General features: G+C 43.1%; 1 protein-coding gene across 6 annotated transcripts in view; it reads right to left on the bottom strand.

Moving 5' to 3' along the window:
• Positions 1 to 17647, bottom strand: part of TSNARE1 (t-SNARE domain containing 1) — a 511576-nt gene that overhangs the window by 431515 nt on the left and 62414 nt on the right. Inside the window, exon 1 of one of the 6 annotated variants that reach the window (XM_054191277.1) lies at positions 8580 to 8602. The exons of the other annotated variants lie outside the window; for them this stretch is intronic. The gene's annotated coding sequence lies outside the window, so the exon portion shown is untranslated. Of the gene's footprint in view, positions 1 to 8579; positions 8603 to 17647 lie in introns of those variants that run through there. 6 annotated transcript variants of the gene reach the window in all.

The following is a 17647-nucleotide window of genomic DNA, read 5'->3' as shown; positions in this document are numbered from 1 at the left end:
TTGGCTGGGGCTCTGCACACCACCACACCATGTGTGTCCTGGTGGGGGTGGGACAACCATAAAGACATCCCACATGGAAACAGTATTAGCACGTTCCCTTCATATAGATTTTTGTTCTTCTAACAAGGAACTATTCCACAGAATAACCCCTCTCGCTCATCACACAACACAAAATATATACATACATTAGCCTATGACTAAGACAGTGGAAGGTGAATAACACCAGGTAGTTTAAATCTTGGCTTTCTTGCTCTGTTCTATTGTTTGCAATCTTTGATGGAGTCAAACACCGTATTTTGGGTATCTGCTTTGGGATAAAATGAATTGTTTTCCAGACCAGAGAGGGACTAAAAGCCAGATGCACTTTAATCCTGCATGCTGTGGGTAACAGCTGGCAATTTCCCAGCAAACTGTTTTACTTGTTTCCAAGATTTTTTTTCTACTTATCTACTTTTAGATATAAAATAAGCAGAAAAAAGACTAGGTCAAAGGGATGGTGGGGTAGGAGGTGAAAGGTTCGAGAGCTGCATCTCCAAGATGAACCAGTGGCAAGGAAACCGATCCATTACTGGTTTGGTAATGGAAGTTTGACTTCCTCAGCAGAAATCATCTCTTTTTCAAGAAGCAAATAAATTCTCCCCCATAACCATGTGAACGCACGCGGACCCACAACTGCATTTTCAGTACAAACGAAGCTTAAGCGTTCAACGTGAACTCACATCTGCAGCTTCCCACAGCAGCAATACTTCCCAGCAAACACAAGAGGATACGAGGAAGAGTGCTCAAAAAGCCCAAAACCAAACTAAAACAATAAAAAAAAACCATACCAACTATTCAAGCGAACACAGAAACTGGCCTCCACCTTGGTGTGCCCAGCAAAGCATTGTTTACCTTTCACTGCTCCAACACTTCAACATCCAAGCCTCAATCTCCAGCTTGTTTGGGACCAACCATCTGAATCCGTATTATCACGGGTTTCCATGCAATCACTGGATCTTCTCTCTGCGTTCTCTATATAAGTATTCCTCCCCCAATCACCTCATCCAGGAATAACCCATTCCCAATATAAAGTTTGCAATTACAGACAGGCTACTCCTAATTGATCAATGACAGCATCATCCTATTCCTTTTCCAAATCCCCTAGCAAGGCGCAAGCATGTACCACACCTGTCCAGGTTTGCTTCTTAAGGCAACAACTAGCAAGACAAACCAACAATGGCCTCTCTATAGGCATGCAAGTAAGATTTTACAAGCCACACAGATGTTCAAAGTGCTGTGCAATTAGGAGGAGGGATGTGAATACTCATATCTAACGTCCAAGTGGCCACATGTGACGAGTGGCGTTCCTCAGGGTTCGGTACTGGGATCGGTGCTGTTTAACATCCTTTATGGTGACATGGACTGTGGGACTAAGTGCACCCTCGGAGAGTTTGCTGACAACACCAAGCTGTGTGGAATGGTCAACACACTGGAGGGGCGGGATGCCATCCAGAGGGGCCTGGACAGGCTGGAGAGGTGGGTCTGTGCAAACCTCATGAAGTTCAACCAGGCCAAGTGCAAGGTCCTGCACATGCAGCAGGGCAATCCCAAGCACAAATACAGGCTGGATTGAAAGCAGCCCTGAGGAGAAGGATTTGGGGGTGTTGGTGGATGAGAAGCTCAACACGAGCCGGCAACGTGCACTTGCAGCCCAGAAAGCCACCCACATCCTGGGCTGCATCAAAAGCCACGTGGCCAGCAGGGCGAGGGAGGGGATTCTACCCTTTCACTCTGCTCTAGTGAGACCCCACCTGGAGCACTGTGTGCAGCTCTGGTGCCCCCAGCATAAGAAGGACATGGACCTGTTGGAGCAGGTCCAGAGGACGGACACAAAGCCGCTCACAGGGCTGGAGCACCTCTGCTACGAGGACAGGTTGAGAGAGTTGGGGTTTTTTCAGCCTGGAGAAGAGAAGGCTCCAGAGATACCTTATAGCCCCTTTCAATACCTAAAGGGGGCCTACAGGAAAGATGGAGAGGTACTTTTGATCAGGAAGTGGAGTGATAGGATGAGGGGTAATGGCTTCAAACTGGAAGAGGGGAGATTTAGATTAGATATTAGAAAGAAATTCTTTACTGTGAGGGTGGTGAGACACTGGCCCAGGTTGCCCAGGGAAGCTGTGGCTGCCCCATCCCTGGAAGTGTTCAAGGCCAGGCTGGATGAGGCTTTGAGCAGCCTGGTCTGGTGGGAGGTGTCCCTGCCCGTGGCTGGGGGGTTGGAACCAGATGATCTTTAAGGTCCTTTCTAACTCTAACGATTCTATGATTCTATATGGGAAAATACCAGGGTCAAGGAAAAGCTGGGGTTTATGTTTCATGGGTAGAGGGAGAAAAACCCGTGAATGACTTGCAGGATGAGAACATTTTGAGGAGCTGAGAGCAGTATCTGCTTGCAGAAAACCTTCACTACCTGCCCTTGAGCTTATCTGCATGCTGTCACATGAAGGCAGCTGTGCTGCCAAAAAGCTTTGTGTTTAACAGGAGGAACAAGCCTTTTGCAATACGAATTAAAAAAACAAAGATATTATAACAAAAGCATTATATACTCAGCCACCAAAAACACTTCCGTCTTGACAGACATCTCTGGGCTGAGCATTCATGCTCTGAAAAACCCCACATATCTGAGGAAACTCAAATGGGAATCTCTCAACCTCCCTCTTTCCCCAAGCATAAAGAAGACGCTATTTAAATTGAGTGACAATCTACAGCGCACAAAGGACAGAAGAACTGAAGTTTGGGCAGCGATGACGTAATATGCTGAAAAATAATAATCAAAGGCTGAATTTGGCTATTTCCAACAGGCAGCTCAGCATCCATCCACCTCCTTCAGCGGCTCCGTCCTTAGCTGTGCTCTCTCAGAAGAACATCCTGTCGAAAACTTGCATTGAGTTTTTACAGCCTATATATAGCAGTGACATTTTTATTCCACTAATTGATTTAAAAAAAAATAAAAAAGGCCAAAAAAAAATTAAAATCAACTTTTGAATTACCTAAGAGCAATAGCTGTTCGGCATGGAATTACGCTATTTATAAGGAGTGCAGAGTCTTTAGAACAGCCATGGACAGAACTCTCTGCAGGCACCTTCTCTCGCCTGCGAGGATGATAATTATTTTCAAAGAAATAAATCTGACTTGTAGTTTGCAACCTAGCTTGCAGCCCTTTGAAACAGCATGATCTGTATTCTTTCCAGTGCAGCACTGCTGACCTTCCCACATATGATATTATGTTCATTAAACACCCTTATTAGACTTGTTGCCGAGATCTACCACTTTGGACAACTATTCATGTCCAAGACAGTAACTCCACACAAATGAGGGACAGAACCAGGGGTAGTAAATATCTCAAAAGAGCCTAATGCTTCTACTTTTTATTTTCATGCATTATCGGTCCAAACAGTTTCGATGTAAGTAGCAAACTTATTAATTTACACTACTGTTATGTCCCACTCCAAAAGCAACTACAACTCTGTGGCAGAGAAAAGCAAATTTCTCAGGATTTAGTTATGTACCATTCAATTTATGAACGGAGTTGTAGTTGTTTACAACTTCGTAATTCCCTGAAGCTTTTTGATCTTAGGGGAAAAGGGGAGAAGACCCATTTGAATACGCACATCCAAACAAAGCACATTTTAATGCTTAACAGGGACATTTTGATGCACCGGTAGATGTCACGCCTTTGCAATCGGCAGTAAGTGCATGTTCCGGGAATCAACACATCATCACTGCTTCTAGAAGCAGCAGAAATGGACCAAAAATGGAATAGACGTTGATATCTTTTGGCCAGAAAATAAAGCAGATTGCTGCTCAGGAACGCGTTTGGAGCCCAACTTTCCAACCTAGCTGCAAGCAGTGGTATACAGTTATTTACAGGCAACAGGGGCCTATACCAAAATTTACTGAGAGCAGTAGATGCTTTCCACTTCATTTCAAATTACTTCAGCTCAGTGTTTTTCAGCCTGAACCCTATAGACTACTTTCTCTTTTTCTGAGGACACTATGACACCAAGTCTTTCTGCCCTGCAATCTAAAAGATGAATTTTTAAAGGCATCTAGAAGTCCAAAGGGCTTCCATGTAGCCCCTGTAGAACACATATAAAGTCCAACCAGAGAATCATAAAATCATTTATGTTGGAAGAGAGCCCTGAGATCACTGAGTCCAACCATTAACCTAGCAGTGCCAAGTCCAACACTAAACCATGTCCCTCAACACCACGTCTACACATCTTTTAAATACATCCAGGGACGGTGACTCAACCACTTCCCTGGGCAGCCTGTTCCAGTGCTTGACAAACCCTTTATTGAAAAAATTCTCCCTAATATCCAATGTAAACCTGCCCTGGCACAACTTTTTTCTGTTGTCTGTTTTCTCTTGTCCTATCACTTGTCACTTGGGAGAAGAGACTGACCCCCACCTCGCTACAACCTCCTTTCAGGTAGCTGTAGAGAGCGATAAGGTCTCCCCTCAGCCTCCTTTTCTCCAGGATGAACAAGTCCAGTTCCCTCAGCTGTTCCTCTCAAGACTTGAGCTCTAGACCCTTCACTAGCTTTGGTGTCCTTCTGTGAAATCTCACAGGGGACTGGGTTTAAACTTCTTTCTCTACTTTGTTTGAAGTGGAACTAGAAAAGCCAGATGAGGGTGACAGTAATACACCAGTGCCAAGTACAGGGGGATAATCACCTCCCTAGTCCTGGGAGACCAGTCTTATTCAATCTTGTAAATCCTCTCTGGTTGCTAAATTCAGAGTCAGGCATTTCAGAGACAGCATGAAATGGGTCTGCTGTTTGCATGATCCACATCCTAAATTCATCTGGGCATTTTCATCTAACAAATCTCTTACCATACAGACATGGGACCCTTAGAAACACTCTTCCCCTTCCTTTGGAGGGTAACTGGCTGGTTAGTAGCATACAGCAGGTGGAAAAAGGGTGGATGAAGAGTAGAGCTGCAGGAATAGATGCTCTTGTGGATGGCTCTTGTAGACACCCAACATGTTCTACAAAAGTAAAACGGAATACGATGACCCCCATCAACTCTACCATGTCTAAACTGCTATAAATTTCATAGAAGTCTTTCTTACCGTATCTGCTGGTTGAAGGACCATTAAAAATTACTCCTCAAAATGCCACGTGCTTTGCCTAACCAGGGGCTAAATGTTGTTTTCCAGTTCTTCTTCCAAGAGATCGGTGCAGAGTGCACCACAGACCCCACCTTTCAATAAACTGAAGCCTCTTTATACACGTCCATTATCATTCTAAAACACCCAACAGTCTGTAAGGGGTCGAGTATCTGCACAGATTCAAGAGAAATTCAAGAATACTGATCCTTCTAGATGATGTAGATGATATCTACCATAAACAGTTTGTTTTCCAATATTTTACCAGTGATCTCCAGGGAAAGACAACTTCTGCTGAACACCTTTGCAATACGCAAGGGAAAGAGGAGGGCTGATAGGCAGGGAATGTGTGGAGAGGTGGGAGGTCATCTGAATTTAATGGCAAAACACTCAAAAAGGATAAGGGCACTTTAAGATGTGAACTCAATGGAAGCAGACAGCTTCTGGGTAAACCATGCAAAATGATTTTTTGGAGCATTTTGGTAAAGGCACTGAATTCGACAAGAGCATGAGTTATAATGGGGATGGATACAGGGCCTCCTGCAAGGCTGCTCCTTTGCCTCCAACTGATGGATCGGCTTCCCCTGGGAAACTCTAAGAACTTAAAAAATAACTATAAAATGTGAAGAAAACCAAACACAAGGAAAGGTCAAGTTTAATTGCTGCATTTGAGATAATTTTTCACATTCTACTTCCCACGCTGCGCAGTGCCGAGCATTCCTGGAGACACAGATGAAGGGATTTTGTAGAGAACAACAACAACAACAACAACAACAACAACAACAAAAACCCCAACGTGGAAGTTAGGTGCCAGCTGATATGACAGCAGGCCTCTCCTCAAACATCTCAGAAGTGGTTTGCAATTGCACAGGGGGAAGGAGGGGGAGGTTCCTAACTACAAAATGAAGCTGAGAAATCAGCAACTTGTCCGCAGCCAGAGCCACTTGCAAACAACAAAAAAAATTGGTTACAGAGAAACCTAAAGACTCAGCTTCTATATTATAAACGAGAACAACACTGACCTACTTTCCGGCGCACTTGCAAAGCTGCTGGAGATGCTACAATGAAAGGCACTACAGAAACCTAAAGCAATACTGCTTCAGATATATAGGAATAAGGTTATCACTGAAATGCAGAAATGCACTTTCTGCAGTGAAGGTAACAGATAAGAGATCAAATAATACAGAGAGCTAGACAGCTCTTTTCGGAAGATACGGTTTTAAAAAGCATTCGGAACATACTCTTGCAAATGGTGCCCCAGATCTTTAATAATCACAAAAAGCAAAATTAACCTTTTTACGTGGTAAGGATTGTCTCTGGAAGAACCCCATGCGATAACCTGCATGCAGCTCAATTTATTAGCTTAAAATATGGTGATGAGTTAATCCATCCAGGATTCACATCTATATGGGAATAAAGGATTAATCAGGTCTTGTGTGATTCAAAGGAAGCCCTCTGCAGTAAAGTGGAGCAATGTATAAAGAAGTGAAAATTCTCTGGCGTAGAGAAAGTGAGGTCTCAGACACTGTACAATATATTTAGTTTTGCTGGGGAAAAGCAAAGCTGGGCTGTTGAGTTCTTCAGAAATGACACAGCTTCTTCCTTGTATTCCTACAACCACACAAATGAAGCTCAAGCCTCCACCAAGATGTACATTAATTTTTATATTTTTTTTTTAAAAATGCCGAATTTGCCCTTACCATTTATAGAGACAAGCTTTCAAATCTGCTGCTGCAGCATTTATTCCCCACATTCCTATCATCTATGAAAAGACATTCTTTCCTTGAAATGGAAAAAGTAAATCTTTGCAGGAAGAGGGCTTTGGTAAGCAGAACCTGAGTGTGCCCACACAGATGGCACAAAAACAGAGTTAAAGGTAGTGTGTCCATCAGGAAAGTCTTGAAAGTGTGAAAAATAACCATCAACTATGGCTTCCAACAACTATATTGCACCAATTAGTGTTTGGTCCATCCATTTTGGCCTGAGCCAGTACTCATAAGACCACCCTTAAATTGTTGTAGAAGTCCTATTCAAACACACACAAATGAGAAAATAAGTACCCAGAAATATCCTCAGGGGCTCAGCTTACCTCAAAGTGAACTGTCCTTCAGCATAAAGAAAACTATATTTAGAAATAGTTGAGTGATTAGCAGACTTGTAGCAACAGGTTATCAGAGCACTCATTGATGCTCATCCAGGCTGTGCTATCAGGAAAGAGAATAAATGTTGGCCAACTCGCCTGCCCACCAACTCATTTGTCTGGCAGGGGTGAGGATGTGCTACCCATGCCAGACTTTAGGCCAACTCTGTCTCAGAAATGACTGGAGAAACGGGTTAAAACCACACCGAAGCACTAGGGAATAATATGGTAAATCATACAATCATAGAATGGTTTGGGTTGGAAGGGACCTCTCAAGGTCATCTGTCCAACCCCCCTGCCATGGGCAGGGATATCTTCAACTAGATCAGGTGTCTCAGAGCCCCCGTCCAACCTAACTTGGAATGTTTCCAGGGATGGGGCATCCACCGTTTCTCTGGCCAACCTGGGCCAGTGTCTCACCACCCTCAGAGTAAAAAAATTCCTCCTTCTATCTTGTCTGAATCATCCCTCTTTTAGGTTAAAACGATTATTGCAACAGGTCCTTCTCAAAACTCTGTCCCCATCTTTCTTATAAGCCCCCTTTAAGAACTGAAAAGCTGCAATAAGGTCTCCCTGGAGAAAGTACAATTAAATCCTTTAAACAAGCAAGGAAATATCAGTAATTAACTATTTAGAACCCATCAATAAATGGGAATGCATCCCCTTTATGCATGCACATAGAGGCTTAAGCTGTTTTATAGGAAAGACATCTCAAAGCTGTTTTCAATCCAACAGACACGTTGGCAACAGCCAATTCTCCTCCCAGCAGGACCTATCCATCCTGCGACCACCCGCATCTGGAGAAGATGACCCCCCGCACAAGCTAATTCATCCCAGCCAGGTTGTCCAGACATCAGTGCCCTCAGGGGGGTACTTTTGCCATCCTCTGGACTGTTTGTTTTGCAATAACTCAGGCTGTGGCTCTTCCATTGCCTCTCCTCAGAGACTATTTCACACCTTCCTAGATCTCACTCTGAAGGCATTTTTCCTCCCAGTCTAATCTTTGGAAAAATTTGACAGCTACAAAAATGTAATAAACCAACCAGTCGGATTATATATATATTACAGTTTGAAAAAGATGAAAGGCTATATTGTTAAGAGATATAATTCCAGCGGCTTCCACAATGTAGCCTGTGCATACACAGAGGAAGAAAGGGAACTGAAGCAGCTTATATTTTGTCTTATGAGTCCCCTAAAATAACCCAACTTCTGATCCTCAGCTCGCATCTGGAGAATGACACTGAAAAAGCTAATAAAGACCTGCCAAATATCTCATCAGGACAAAATACCTGTGTGTTCATTCCAGCTCTTGCCAATGCATCAAGTGAAGCGATATGAAGAAAGGAAAGGAGGACTGTCTGCTTAAAAAAAAAAAATTAAAAAAAAAAAAATCACATATTCAAGAGCAGAAGGAAGTATACACAAATTTATCATGTTTTGGGTCATTTTGAATAGAAACCACTGCAATCAGATTGCAATGAACAGCAACTGTATGGCTACAGTACCACCACAAATACTCTAAATTTCATTTCTATTGGTAGATATAAAAAAAAAAAATACTATTATATCTCAAGGAAAGAAAAAATAAATTTGGCTATGAGGCTTGGTTGCAGGAAGATGAATTGTAGCTTTTATAACAACAGCAATAATTTATTCTACCATGGCATCGGATGGAAAATGACTAAAGATGAGCAAAGGTCTCCACATGTTTGGATTTACATCAGGTCACTCAATTCATTTGGTTACAGCAGCGATAACTAATCATTGCTGGAGAAGGGAGAAACCTTAAGAAAATCTTGTGGTTTCCAACTTCAGAAGTGAGTTGTAACACTTTTAGGACAGCAGTTAATCTCCACAAGAGCCGAGATGTCTTGAATAGCTGATAACTCATAAGATTTTGGCTTGCCATTTTACAGAAACTGGTATTGTCCTTCATGTTAAGACAAAGCAAAACAAAACACCACGAGAAGCTTTTCAGACCTACAAATTCAAATGCAACAAGCACTTGCCAAAAAAGATCAATGGGACACATCTGAAGACAGTGCTAAATATAATTTGATTACAAAAGTCTTGGAGCAAGAGGATGACCACTACTGCACATCATCAGTTCCCAGATCACTCTATAGAAGACAACTCTTTTGTCTTGATAACCCATTTTCTGACTGCTGTCTCATCACCCCAACAGCCACATTTCTACCCAGCCTGCAATCCTACTTAGAGACTGAAATTCCCAGTCTGCAAAAAGCTGATCAAGAAATAAATCTCTTCAATAGCTTAAGGGGAGAGCTGAAAGAAGGATAATTTCACAGTTACCATCAGAGGAGTTCTGGAGAACAGCAGTTTCCTACTGAACACTGGATAAATCTCTGCAGATTCTCTCCATGGGGTAGGAACACACTGGCATTCCCACCTAAAATAAGATAGAGTCACAGAATAATTTAGGTTGGAAGCAACTTCTGGAAGTCTCTATGTCTATTCTCCTCCTCAAAGCAGCTTTAGTTACAGTTGCTCAGGTCTTATCCAGTTGACTTTTGAGTATCTCCAAGATGGAGATCTCACGACCTCTCCAGGTCCCTGTTCCAGTCTTCAAAAATAGTCATGGTGAGCTGCAGACAAAAATAATGTCTCCCCTCTGCCATCTCCCCTCCAGAGAAACCTTGTTCTTACCAACCTTTCTCATATTTCCTGGGCTCCAACTCCCAGACAACTTGGTGGCCTCCTCTGTAGGTGCTTCAGCATACCAATGTCTTTGGTTTACTGGGAAGCCCAAAACTGGACACTATGTCCAAACACAGTCTCACAAGTGTCAAACAGAGGGGAAGGAACATTTCCTTGGACCTGCTGGCTACATTTTTATTAACATGGGATGTGGTTGACCTTCTCTGGCACAACAACAACTCTACTGATCCACATTCAGATTCCTATCTAGGTCCTTCAATGACTTTGGGCTTAAAATTCACTGTTTTGGATTTTTATGAGAAGAATGACCTTCCAGGAAACCAAGCAGGGGTTAAATCACCGGCCTCTGTGTCTTCTTGCTGGTGGGGCTCACTTTGGCTCCGAGTCCTCTTCATCACCCTTTGCCATCAGTCAATTTTCCAATATACTCTCAACAAAAATCACATTTCCCAGTCTTTAGAGATCAATAACTCAAACCATGTAGTTAACATTTACTGCTTATTATGTGGGGGAATATGAGAAGGTTATGCAAAGTCTTGACTACAAAATATATTCAAAGAGACTAGAATATCAGTGATACCCACACTTCTTTTTTCTATTTTTTTTTTTTCCCTGAATCAGAAACTCTACAAATACAAAGGCTCTCAAAAAGTCTATAAAAATTTAAAATGATAGTATGGAAGAACTTGTATTGAATTAAAGCATGCAGGAAAAAATGAACTACAGCAGTGGAACAATAGTTTTAAGAATTCATGTTTCAGTTCACTTCACTTATGACCATGCATCTGCTTTCACAGTCCATCACAAAGACGACAGAGAATCTGCAAAGGCAAAAGAAGAGCGGCGGGATGGGAAAGAAAAGTTAACAGAATTGGAGCACAAACTAAAGGATATTTGGAAGCAGCTTTCACAAATTTATAGCTTGAAAAAAGAGCATAGAAGTCACCTCCCATTCTGCAATATAATATCCTTGTTCGTCATTCTTGACTGTCACCTCAACTCCTTCCCCTGGTGTCCCTGTCTAAAAAAATGCAGTACGACATGACCACAAAAGGTTAGAAAAAGGCCATATGAATTCATGTCTGCACTTCAAATGGAAGGAGGATCTCCTCCTTCGCAAGTATTGTTACTTGATGATGTATTTGAAAACACATTAAAGAATAAAATGCAACCAAACAAAAAATAATGATCATTGAGCAAAAGCTGCCGCAAGCAGAATGGCAAAGCTAACCGGGAGATTGATTTTGTGTCATCTTTTACATAGAGAAGAATATTACAAAGAGGAAGTTTGACGGACAAAATAAATTTGCTTTGGTTTGACTCTTCCATACCAAATCAAATACTTGTGATCTATGGAGTGAATGCCAGATAGTGAGAGAAGGAAAAGAAAAAAAACCAACACAGCGCTATCCCCCAAAAGGAAACGCGGTCCTAATAAAGATCTGAATAACAAAGGCTCCTTATAAAAATAAAAAAATAAAACATGTCTTTATAGTAGATAGAGAGATAGCAAAGCAATGAAAAAAATTCCATCTTACGTCAACCAGGAAATTTCATCCTCACGGACTCAGAGGGGACCACAGATGGGAAGAAAAGTGAAAGCCCTTTGGGAGCCAGTTCCCTTGTCTATGAACTGGGAACATCAGTACTTGACAGTCCTACGGGACTTCCGAGAGTGAAAAAAAAACCCAAAATGCTGATTTTGGCTGCATCATAGAATCACAGAATCATAGAATTATTTAGGTTAGAAAAGAGCCTTGAGATTATCAAGTCCAACCATTAACCTAACACTGACAAAACCACCACTAAACCATGTCCCTCAACACCACGTCTACACATCGTTTAAATACCTCCAGGGATGGTGACTCAACCACTTCCCTGGGCAGCCTGTTCCAATGCTTAATAACTCTTTTGGTGAAGAAATTTTTCCTCAGAGACAATCTAAACCTCCCCTGGCGTGACTTGAGGCCATTTCCCCTTGTCCTATCACCTGTTACTTGGGAGAAGAGATCAACCCCCACCCCTCTACACCCTCCTTTCAGGTAGTTGTAGAAAGCGACAAGGTCTCCCCTCAGCCTCCTTTTCTCCAGGCTAAACAACCCCAGCTCCCTCTCCTCATAAGACTTGTTCTCTAGACCCTTCACCCTTCTCTGGACTCTCTCCATCACCTCAATGTCTTTCTTGTAGTGAGGGGCCCAAAACTGAGCACAGTATTCCAGGTGCAACACACCAGAAGATGTTCTAGAAGCCCAGGTGGAGAACCTCTCCCTCCTGAAAATGATGTTTTTCAGTACACTTAAATACTAGCTGCAAAAGATAAGGAACTAGAAGATGCTCCTAGAGCTTCAAAATGTGATCTTCCGTCATCCTCTCTCCAAAACTACCAAGTGCTAAAAAAAAGCCACACCAAGAGGGTGCGAAGATGCGGGGTGGGCTACATAATCAATAAGCACTTCCCAGTACTACCTAGGTTGGCAGAGAAAGGATAAGCCCATGGGCCAGAGAAAAGCTCTGTGTCATGGAAGGAAAGGGGTGCCTGATGTAAAGGTTACAGACATTTTGCCCACAAACTCGAAACCTATGGGTTACACAGGCATGTACTTCAGGCTTCACCTGAAGGCCTTTATGATGTCAGATGATTTTGGTTTTCCCTTCTGTCTTCATGGAATCCGCATTAGGTCTTGTGTTTTGGGGCTGAAAGCTTCAGTGCAGAATTTATTTCACAGCTATTACAAGGTACATTACACTAATTACAATGCACATTATAGCCTGCTATGTAGTGCAGTGTGATAAATCATATAGCACTATGGTCTATTGTAAACACCGCCATACATCTATGGACACTATTGCATGTTTGACCACTCTCATAAATATGAGCATTTCTGTAGTACAAGTATGATTGGCCCCAGAGACTAATTTATTACTGTTTTCTTTCAGCACATTAACAGTGCAGTAAATTGTGCAGCTTCTGGGGGGAAAAAAAAAGCAACAGTGGGATTTCCTTCAGTAATATAGCATCAATAGTATTTTCCCTTCAGTAACATACCATTTGTTCTTCATTTTCCAAAAATATATTCGCTGTGTCATGTCTCCTGTGCAGGCAGGGAGAGGTTTCTAGCTTTCAAGCTTGTCACACCTGAGAAACTGGGGTGAAAGGAGGACAGCAGGTTCATCATTTTAAAAACTTTGGTGGTATTATGAGTTTTCCTTCCAACTATCCCGACACAGGTTTGTTCATACACAAAAGCTCCATTTCAGAGGTAAAACTTATCGATCAAATGCTTCTGAAGTTCGCACATTGTTCATTGAATACAAAGGAGGAAAAAAAAAAAATCCTGACAAAATATTTCTGCAGAAGAGCAGCAGAGGTCAGATGCTCAATGGCGCATGTACACATCAAATGTGCCACCATGAACCTGACACGCTTTCCCTGGGTGGGAGAGCAATATTCAGACACGCTCAGGCTCCATCCAGAGCAAGTGGGACAGTTTCATAGGCTGTGTCTTTCTCTGTGATAGAAGGAACCGAGTCAGAGCATCACTCAACTGAAGAGACACGTGTGGGTCTTAGGACTGGAAGAATTTAATTCCACAATTAGATAGCCAAATGTAGCGAACTATTCCAAGTTCGCTGCTGACTTGGGAGCACGCAGTATCCATTGACCCATTTGTCCTTCAGCCCATCCATAATGCAATAATTAAAAAATACAAAACACCATGTGGGACAGAAAATGTTCCACTCCAGGTGTTAGCCCTCAAAGAAGAGGGCATGGACCTGTTGGAACAGGTCCAGCAGAGGGCCACGAAGATAATCAAAGGGCTGGAGCACCTATGCTATGAGGACAGGCTGAGAGAGTTGGGACTGTTCAGCCTGGAGAAGAGAAGGCTCCGGGGAGACCTTATAGCAGCCTTCCAGTACCTGAAGGGGGCCTACAGGAAGGATGGGGAGGGACTCTTCATCAGTGTAATGACAGGACAAGGAGTAACTGTTTCAAACTGAAGGAGGGTAGATTTAGATTGGATATTAGGAAGAAATTCTTTACTGTGAGGGTGGTGAGGCACTGGAACAGGTTGCCCAGAGAAGTTGTGGCTGCCCCATCCCTGGAGGTGTTCAAGGCCGGGCATGATGGGGCTTTGAGCAACCTGGTCTGGTGGGAGGTGTCCCTGGACAGGGCAGGAGGGTTGGAACCAGATGATCTTTAAGGTCCCTTCCAACCCGAACCATTCTGTGATTCTATGATTGTATTATTTTAAGTCAGGCCTCTGTTTCCCTTCCTATGTCAGATGTCACCAAGATGGACAATCACTTAAATAACCAAAAATATTTCATTCAGCCCCACCAGATGCACTAATAGAAAAACTACTCTAGAGAACTCCAAGACATTGGTTGGGGTTTTGTCCCTTCTCGACGCTCTACATTCACCACTGGTACAGGAATCTCTGCCATCCATGTCTCCTTATTGAGACTTTTCTCCTTGCCCTACAGACCACATAGCGATTCCCAAACTGCTTTTAACAGGGAAAAGATGCCAGCACAGGTCTAGGTAGATGTTGCTGAGTCTGCATGGGCAATCCTGCAGGCAGGACAGCTCGCCATAGAGCATGGAGCCAGCAAAATGTCACCATTTACAAATGTGTCCTAGATACAAAGGACAAAATTCAGACAGTGACAGCAACTTTGCCTCCAGCTCTGCCTTACCCAGAGTGAGTTGGACTTGAAAGAAGAATAAAGGACAGTCCAAGGTCTCAGGAAAGCCACCAAAAAAGAAACAGCATTAAGGTCATATAAATGGAAGGTAAGGGAGAAGGAGAGGAGAAGGTGTTTTGAAAGGAGACCAGAAAATCTTGAAGCACCGCAGAGCCCCAATTCAGCAGGGAACACCCTTAGAGGCAGACGTGAAAGCACACACAGTAGGTCAAGAAGACTGAGACAGGTGCTTAAAACTTCAAGGAATTGTGATTATAGCTTAGATCCTATACAGTTACGGCCTGGAAATAAAGGACAATTGTCGTGGTTTAACCCCAGTCAGCAACGAAGACCATGCAGCCGCTTGCTCACTCCCCCCCAAGTAGGGTAGGGAGAAGAGGAAGAAAAGGAGTGGGAGGAAAACCCCAAAAATTCATGGGTTGAGATAAAGACAGTTTAATAGAATAGCAATGGAAGACAATAATAATAATAATAAAATAATAATAATAATAATGGTAAAGGAATATACAAAATAAAATGATATTACACAAGTTGCTCTCACCACCTGATGATCAGTTGCCCAGCCCATCCTGAGCAGCGATCACGGATTCCTCCCCGGCCAAGCCCCATTTATATACTGAGCATGACGTCTATGGTATGGAATATTCCCTTTGGCCAGCTTGTCCTGTCTACGGTCCCTCTCAGCTTCTACAGGAAGCTGAAAAAGTCCTTGACTTAATATAAGCATCACTTAGCAGCAACTAAAACAATATGTGTTATCAACATTATTCTCATACTAAATCCAAAACACAACAGCTACTAGAAAGAAAATTTACTCTATCCCAGCTGACACCAGGACAACAATAAAGGACATCTCCATGTTCCAAACTGTTGAGGGATATCTCAGAGAGGGCTATAGCTTTTGGCAAGTCCAAACGAGGGGATGCTGATTAGCTTAAACTGGAAATGTAGTAGGAAATCAGGCTGTTCTTCCCACACACCACATATGGCCACTAAAAAACCCTCGATCCCAATGGGAGCTCAGTTCCATGAACCAAGAAAGAGAAGTATCCTCTGAAGTTGTCTCCTCCATCTACAGAAGCTGCACAAGACAACACGAACCAGCTTCTATAGCCTGGTGGGGTGGGACTTCATAGCATATCACAAGCAAACATGAACAGCATCATGTACAGATTTGTTCTTCAAACCTAAGCAGATTCATAAGACAGCTTCTATATGTGTTTTTACTGGAAGATCATTCTTTGCATTGTGACCATAGTCAGCATTAACATTTCGACTACCTTGAATTTGACAGTCAAGAAAGATGAATGTCAGCAGTCCAAGCAAGCACACCAGTCAACATAGAAAAGACAGATAGTTCAATAAGAATAAAAGGCAAAAATTTTTAGCTATATTATCACTCTATTTCCACTCTTTAGGTTCTCCATAGCATTTCAGAGCTCGTCCATGCCTTTATTTGCTATTAAATGTGAATATTTCAAGAGATGACCTATCAACAGCTGTTCTCTACAGCTAAGAGTACAGCTGCATGGCACAGCTATAGCAGCAAGCCCTTAGCTTGCCAAAGACCCAAAGTCCTTCAGAAAGGTCTCAAATAAGTCTCCAGTAGGAGAAAACACCAAAGCTGTGGGCTGCCACCTCACACAGCACTCTGCATCTCATCCTACTAACAGCCAGAGCAATGCCCAACCATGAACAATCATCCAATATCCCAAAACAGCCCTGCTATGGGGGCTCCCACATGTAATGGGTCAGCAAACCACCATACTCCAACTCAACAGGAAGAGCAAAATGCAGATTAAACCTATGTGAGATGATGGACATTAAAGATGGGCACCCCCACAAGCACGCACGGATGATGAGGTTGGACCACACAGGCAACAGCCACAGCAGTACTACAGATGCACCAGAGCATGCTCGCATGTAATCACACCAGTCCCAAAACAACAGCATTTCTCCAGCTTTTGGGCACTGAAACTTAAGATTACAGTTTCCAACTTCTTCCCAGACACCCTAGAGGCCCATGAATTACTTTGGGGAAAGAGCCAAGAAAAACAAGGCTATTGCCCAGACATCTCTACTGAGCACACAAGGAAGAGAGGACAATGGTTAGAGGCCTGCAAACCAGAAATTTCTTCAGAAAGAGAAAAATCCGCAGCTTTAGACCTCCCACAGGAGTTGGGTTCTTTCCTCCTCTACATAAATTTGTGTTGTGTCCAACCACGAGGCAGCAGTAGCCAAGTTGTGTTATGCAGGTGGAAAGTTAGAGAGACAACAACTGTCTCTTTCTTAAAGAAAGCATAAGGGATGGACACTCCTTCCTGGCTCATGCAGGCAATGAGCAGATGCCTGGGTGTCCAACTGTGGGTGGTGGCTTCAGCTGCATGTCCATTTTGGAGCATCTCCCTCAGCACCTCCAACCACTTCACTCAGCCCGTTCTTCCTCAGCTGGAGAAGATAAAATACGTCCAACATGGAGCGACACCAGGTTCAACACGTCGCGGAGGCTGAGCAAAATTAAAACTCACAGAGCATGCACTGCCACTAGCCAAAACCAAAGGAGTTCATAAAATAGCACTTTGCCCTAGACCTCCAGGCAGAACAGCTGCCCAAATCCACCACTGCCAAGAGCTGTGTCCCTCATACTGAGTGCAGGGCTGGCAAGGAGTTAGAGTACTTAAAAAGGGATTAAAGTTCTGTGTAGTTTTTAGTATGCCTCATCAGACTATGCATGGTGAATGGCAAATGTCAGGGCTGGATTTCTAGGTCGGGAAAGGAGCTTCTTTGCAGGCTGAGAACCAGCAAGGTTCCCTGCAGCTAACAAGCAATGGACCCATGTCCATCACAAACATGGAAGAGGTCAAGCAGGCCAGGACATCTTTTCAACAACAGATTTTTTTCAATGCTGCAACAGTGATGCTTTCAGGTTGGCTGTAGTGAGGATGTATTTGGATTGAGAGCAGCCCTAAAG

This window comes from Rissa tridactyla, chromosome 2 (assembly GCF_028500815.1).
Source record: "Rissa tridactyla isolate bRisTri1 chromosome 2, bRisTri1.patW.cur.20221130, whole genome shotgun sequence".
Lineage (NCBI taxonomy): Eukaryota > Metazoa > Chordata > Aves > Charadriiformes > Laridae > Rissa > Rissa tridactyla.
This window is presented reverse-complemented; position numbering and strand designations above follow the sequence as displayed.